Source organism: Haliaeetus albicilla, chromosome 16 (assembly GCF_947461875.1).
Source record: "Haliaeetus albicilla chromosome 16, bHalAlb1.1, whole genome shotgun sequence".
NCBI lineage: Eukaryota > Metazoa > Chordata > Aves > Accipitriformes > Accipitridae > Haliaeetus > Haliaeetus albicilla.
The window spans coordinates 5,323,830-5,330,175 of record NC_091498.1 but is presented as its reverse complement, the minus strand read 5'-3'; the positions used below and the strand labels follow the sequence as shown (position 1 = coordinate 5,330,175).

Here is a 6,346-nt window from a genome sequence, read left to right as displayed (position 1 = left end):
GGGTATTTGATGCACGACTTGGTTGTACCTGCTTCTGCCGACCCTTCTGAGGATGCTCGGAGGGCAGGACTAGCTAGGAACTGCTTCAGTCTGGACCTGGTCCTGTTCTTGTCTAAACTGGGACAAAAATGGAAACTTCTAGTGTGTCTGAGGAGGCTTCACTTTCAGTCAGCTGCAGTGTGTCTGTGCGGGGCAGGCTTCAGGATACAGGCAAAAGAAACCCAACCCTTCCATAATTATAACTGAAGGCCGTCTCCCTGTGAGCGTGGCACAGGTAAGAGCAAAAAGGTATTTATTACTGCTATTTCTTGGGGGGGGGGGGGTGGAAAGAGGGCAAAATATTTGCCAATGGTTCCTTGGGCTGTGTGGGGAAAGGGATCCCTGTCTGGATTTTACCTACTGATGTCCTGCTCTCCCCTGCTTAGAGGGAGGTGAATTTCCCCTGCCCAAATCCCCTCGCTAGCAGGGTGCAGGGGCCAGGATGCTTTAGGACACGGTGGCTGGGAAGCAAAGGACAGATGGGAGCCAGGAGCTGCGCTTACCGGCTACCAGCAAAAGAAAAGCCTCTTTGCAGCTGCGGTTCCTGGAGTTGTATAAACCTGAGCTTGGCTTTTGCACAATGGGTCCACGCAGGGACTCGTTTGGGGTTTTCCGAACTGTTTGCAAACACCCCGACCCCCTGGAAGGGAACAGTTCAGCTGAGCCCTGGAGGCAGCAGAATCCAGGCAGGGGGGTTTGGAGGGCAGGTTTCTGTACTGTGGTTGGGCACCCAGCGCTGCTCTCGCTGTTGGCACCATCTGCCGCTCTGCTCCTGGTTCATTTGCTTGGAAAAAGGAAATTGCCAGACGTCCCCATAAGCCTCAAGGCTTCAGATCCAAAAGGCGAAAGCAAAAAGCCCTGCAGTGGGTGCAAGCAGCAGTGCCTGGGAGGGTGCGGTGGCACAGCCACGCAGGCATCGCGCTGGTGCTGCGTGGTTATGTACTGCTGCAGTGCATGGTTGTGCACCGCTCTGCAGCATCGTGCAATGGGTCTGCACCGCTGTGCGTGGTTGTGGCATGGCTGTACACGGCCGTGCGTGGTTTTGCGTGGCTGTGTACGGCTGTGCATGGTTGTGTGCTGCTCTGTACCCCTCTGCGATGCTCTCCCAGCCTCTCTGAGCCATTTGGGGGCTGCAGAGCACTGCAAGGACTGGGAGGCAGTGGTGCTGGCGGGGAAGGACAAGACACTTTTAAAATAAGCATCTTTGATGGCTCCAGGCCGGGGCAGAGGCTGTGAGCGGTATGGAAGAACCTGGTGCAGTGGCTGCAGCCCTCTCTCTGTGGCCTCAAGTCACTGACTGTGTCCTGCAGGGACCCCAAAATCTCTGCCCTGCCCAGCATCCCTGGCAGATGAGGGGAACTTGGGGGGGGTCTGAGCATCCAGCTCCCACTTGGGCGATGCTGAATGTGCAGCTGGGCTGGAGCTCAGCTCCTTCCCCAGGAGGAGGGTGGGTGCTGCATCCCCGCTGCCAGAGCAGGGACCCCTCCACGGAGCCACGGCAGCTCTGCAGACCTGGGTGCTCTGACAGTCCCCATTGGGTGCAGTTCCTGGGGGACGTGCAGCTCTTCTGATGCCCGGTGGGTGCCTTGGGAGAGGGGAGAGACCAGTCCGATCCGCTGCATCCATGCGTACAGGGGAGCACCCGTGTCCTCGGACCACCGGAGATGAGTGGGGTGCAGGGGTGCTGAGAGCCCAGAGGAGTTAGCGTTGTGCCTGGAGCTGGCTTGGGGGATGGCGTGCGTCCCCGTACATTTATGGATGAGATCCTTTATTGACCAACTGGCCCCTTCCCCTCCCGGCTGCCCTGGGACAGCCCTGGCCCTGCAGGTCACCTCCCACCCCAGGGGCTGTCTGGTGGGGAGCCAAACAGCAAGACACGGTCTGTCCCCCAGCTGGACCCTCTTTTGGGGGCTTGCAGGGTGTTTAACAGCTGTCGTTGGTTCCTTCATTCAGGCCTTGTTTTGGTGGCAGGGAGGGGATGGAATGCAGCACCTGGTCCTGCCCCCCCTGAGTTTCGGGTGCCAGGGATGGGAATACAAAGATCTGGGATGAGAAAGGAGTCTGTTGCCTGCAAGGACATCCATCCAGGTGCTCGGTGTCTCCACTGCCCTTGCTGTTCTCCAGAGGGCAGGGGGGTACCCCAGGCTGCTGGGGGGAATGGGGTGGTTGGGGCGCACAGGGCCCATGGGACGACAAGGATGCAGCAAACGTGGTGGCTTTGTGCTGCCGAGGCTGCAAGTGGGTCCTGGGAGAGATGCAGGGCTCGGCACCGAGCTGGCCTGGCTGGAGGGACGCTGGCAGCTACGAGCCTTGGGCGAGACACCGACAGCAGCAAATCCTCAGTGGTGAGACACTAGTCCTGGGCGAATTGCTTGGGAGGGGAGAGCAAGACATGGGGAAAAGTAGAGTCTCCTTGTGCTCTGTGCAGGGAAAGCAGCAAAAAGTATTCTTGGAGGGAGAAGATGTCAGCTCTGCTGCAGCCTGTGGTGATGAATGGGTTCCTGGATTAGTCCTGGGGGAGCTGTAATCCCGAGAGCCCAAAAAGCATCTTGCTGGGACAAACACAGATAAACCTGGAGCTGCAGGAAAGGCCAGCTGAGGTGGGCTGGGGCAGTGATGCTTTCCCTCCCATGAGTGATTTATCCAGCCATTCTCCAGCTCCGGGGGCTGCAGTGGGTAAAACCTCCATCTGAAACATGGCCCCCGGGAGCGTGGGGCATCAGCGGCTGCTCCGGGCTTGGGGTTGAGGTGGGTGGGTGTATGTCAGAGGCGGCTGGAAACACGGGAGAAACAGCGGCTCAGTGGGAATGCCGGGGCTGCAAAAGCATCTGGGGAAAGTTTGGCTGAAAAAAACTCTGGAGCAGTCACCGTGTCTCTTCCCCCATCAGTGGGGAGCTATGGGGAGCAGCCGGGTGGGAAGCTGGTGGTGCAGGGTGCGGAGGGGCTGGGTGGTGGGATGGGGACCGATGCCTCCCCGCTGCTCCTGACTTGCCGGGAGAAGAGCTGTGTTGATCCTTGTTCTTGTTCTCCTCTTCCCCGGCTAATGAAGGCTCATTAAGGGCTTTCGGCTTCTCCCTTCCTCCAAAATGTCCTCTGTCTGTGTTCCCCCTTCCCACACCATCAGTTCCAGCACCTCAGAAGGCAGCAGCAGCAGCTTCTGGAGAGAGAAAATATGGGAAGGGTCCAGGGTTGGCGCTCTGTGGGTTGGGGGGGGGGGATTTGGAGGTGCCCTGGGCTTGCACCCCCTCTCCTGGGCTTGCATCCCAGTTTCTGGCAGAGCTGGGGGGTCAGGATGGGGGCCAGCTTGGGGGTCCTGGTCTGCCCTCATGGTCTTGGGTGGGACTAGATGGAGTCGGGGGCAGCCGGTGGAGTTTGTGGAGCGCAAACAGGACTGTATAGAGTTGGCGGGGAGATGGGGAGGCTGGAGGGATCCAGGGGGAGGGGGGACAGGAGGGCTGGGGGTGCCAGCGCCCTCCCAGCCCCATTCCTCCCTGAGGGTCCCGCAGCGTGTTCCCTTACCGGCCCGTGGCAATGTGGTGTTGCTGCTCAGGCTTTTTGGCATCTCCCCACTCCTCCTTTGGCGAGCTCGTGCCCCCCAGCCCAGGCCAGCCCCCCCCTTTGGCATTCACCACGTGCCTTAATTGCGTGACGTTAAATCAAGGTCTGCAGTGAACACAAAACGCTGGGGCTGATGGCTGGGTGCACGCGGCAGTGGAGGAAAGTCCTGGGGTCCCTGCTCCATCCCCAAAACCTCATCACCCCCCTCGGCCCCGGGACCTCCATCACCCACCCTGCTGGGACCAATCTGTTCCCCCCCCCAGAGCAGGCACTGGGGGGACAAAAGTCACAGCAGATTAGGGGACTGGGACTGCCCCCATCTCCTGTCCCTATAGAAGCCCAGATGCATCACCCTCACCACCGACCATTTAAATGGTCCCTCCTTCGATTTGAGGATCACCAAGTTATCGCAACTCAAATAACATCAGGTGCGCCAAGTTTTAATGCCTCTCTGTGTCAGCTTGTCCTGAGAGACCGATGTTGGGAATACCTAGGATTTTATATGTGTCCCAGCTCGAATCCTGGGAAGGGGTATTGTAACTCCCCTAACCAATACTACTGTAGTTATTGGGGATGTGAGACCATTGCCCCTGCCTGGATTCCGGGTAGTGGTAGAGACAAACACCTAAAAGTCCAGTGGGGTCCATATGGGTGCATTCCACCGCAAGCATGGCGAGGACATGGAAATTGTCAATACCTTTTCTTAAATGTTACCAAGCCCCAAGAAGACAGTTGGTTACTTGGAAGAGTTTGGGGAATAAGGTACACAGAACCAGGGACAGACAAGGGTGGCCTAATTCTCATAAAAAAGGAGGTTGTCCCGAATGATCCACTGCCAGTAGGCCCCAACGAAGCACTTGTTAATGACGTGGTCCTGACTATTCCCAGTCAGGACCACGTGACTAAAGAGACCAACAACCAGGAAACATCAACAGAAAAATAGACTACCACACCTGTAGCGACACGCACCACCAAAATCCCTTACGGAAATCCTCTCTGGAAGATGATGCAAGCTAGCTACCAAGTACTAAACAAAACTAACCCAAATCTTACGGAGCATTGCTGGTTGTGCTATGGAATAAAACCACCCTTTTATGAGGCTGTAGGAGTAAGTGACATACCGATACAGGTAAGTGGTACAAATCTGGCCCAGTGTATATGGGACACAGAAAAGCAAGGGATTACATTAGCACAGGTGGTGGGAAGTAGCATGTGTGTAGGCAAAGTTCCAAAGCACAAAGAACAACTGTGTGTTAACAAGACACAATATAAAACCCCTGCAAAGTGGTTAATACCGGCCGAAAATGCCAAGTGGGTTTGTTCTACTATTGGAGTTACACCTTGTTTGTCGTTGGAAAAATTTAATGAATCCTCAGAATATTGTGTCCAGGTATCTATAGTCCCTAAAATCTTTTACCATTCCGAAGAAGTTGTCTACTACTCACAGATCACCCCAGAACATCATCTGTCAAAACGAGAACCCCTTACAGCACTAACAGTAGCTACCCTAATGATCATAGGAGGTGCGGGAATAGGTACAGGAGTAGCATCCTTGGTGCAACAGAGTAAAGAATTTAGCGCCTTGAGGGTGGCAGTAGATGAGGACCTGGCTAGAACTGAACAATCAATAAGTGCATTAGAACAATCAATTAGATCATTATCTGAAGTAGTGTTGCAAAATTGAAGAGGATTAGACCTAATGTTCTTACAACAAGGGGGAGTGTGCGCTGCATTGAGGGAAGAGTGTTGTGTATATGCAGACCACACCAGAATAGTGAGGGACACTATGGCCAAATTGCAAGAGGGATTGGAAAAACGGAAAAGGGAACGAGAAGCACAGCAAAGCTGGTTCACATCATGGTTTAACCATTCACCATGGCTGACCACCCTGATATCTACCTTGATAGGGCCGATCGCAATGATCGTGATAGCATTGATCTTTGGACCCTGTATATTGAATAGGCTCGTGTCGTTTGTCAAGAGCCGGCTAGAGAACGTTAACATCATGTTGGAAAAACACCAACAACTGCTTTAAGAATGTTCTTGTTCAAAATTTCCCTCAGCTACCCCCAGTTACACCCCGTTAACTCCCAGTTACCCCCCAGTTACCTCTTGCTTAGTGTGCCTTATGTTTTTTATTCAAGTTTGTCATATATGTTTAAAGCATAGAATAAGAATAAGATATTTTAGCTAATTTAGTTATGCGTTTAGTATGTTTTTTACCCAAGATTGCGATATATATATTCTTCTAAAATTGTTATATTTTAGCCAATTTAATTACGCATAGGGAGGGGGGAAATGTAGGTAGTTAGGGTCTGGCGGCCAGAAGATATCGCGCTGTACGGAAAGATAGGGCCCCTCCTCAGATAACCAATAGCGTTTAGTTTAAGATGTAAGCAGACGGAAGTGACGTTGTAAACCCAAGCTATATAATGCCGTGTTGCTCACCAATAAATGCCATTTGCCGTCCACCACATTGGTGTCTGTGAGCTGATGGCCCCAGCGGCCTGGGGTTGGTCGCCGTGCCGTTCCTGAACCAGGTCGCCGCGCCTCTGAAGGCAACAGCCCCATTGCTGGGGTATTTTGATCCTAGTGGCCCCCCCCCTTCATGATCACCCGGACATGTCTGGGGGGGCCGGGCTCCTCTGTCTCCTCCAGGAATGCTGTAACCCCCTGGTTTGCTCCCAGGGACCATCCTCGCAGGGAACTTGTGGGGGACACAGAGGGTCTGGGAGCCCCAGAAGGAGGA

General features: G+C 54.4%; 1 long non-coding RNA gene across 1 annotated transcript; it reads left to right on the top strand.

Annotated features, from left to right (window-relative positions):
- Window positions 1–3,961: 3,961 nt before the first annotated feature.
- LOC138689237 (uncharacterized) lies at window positions 3,962–4,896 on the top strand. Its single transcript, XR_011328061.1, has 2 exons — window positions 3,962–4,025; window positions 4,490–4,896. It is a non-coding gene; the product is annotated as an uncharacterized lncRNA (long non-coding RNA).
- The last annotated feature ends 1,450 nt before the right edge of the window (window positions 4,897–6,346 follow it).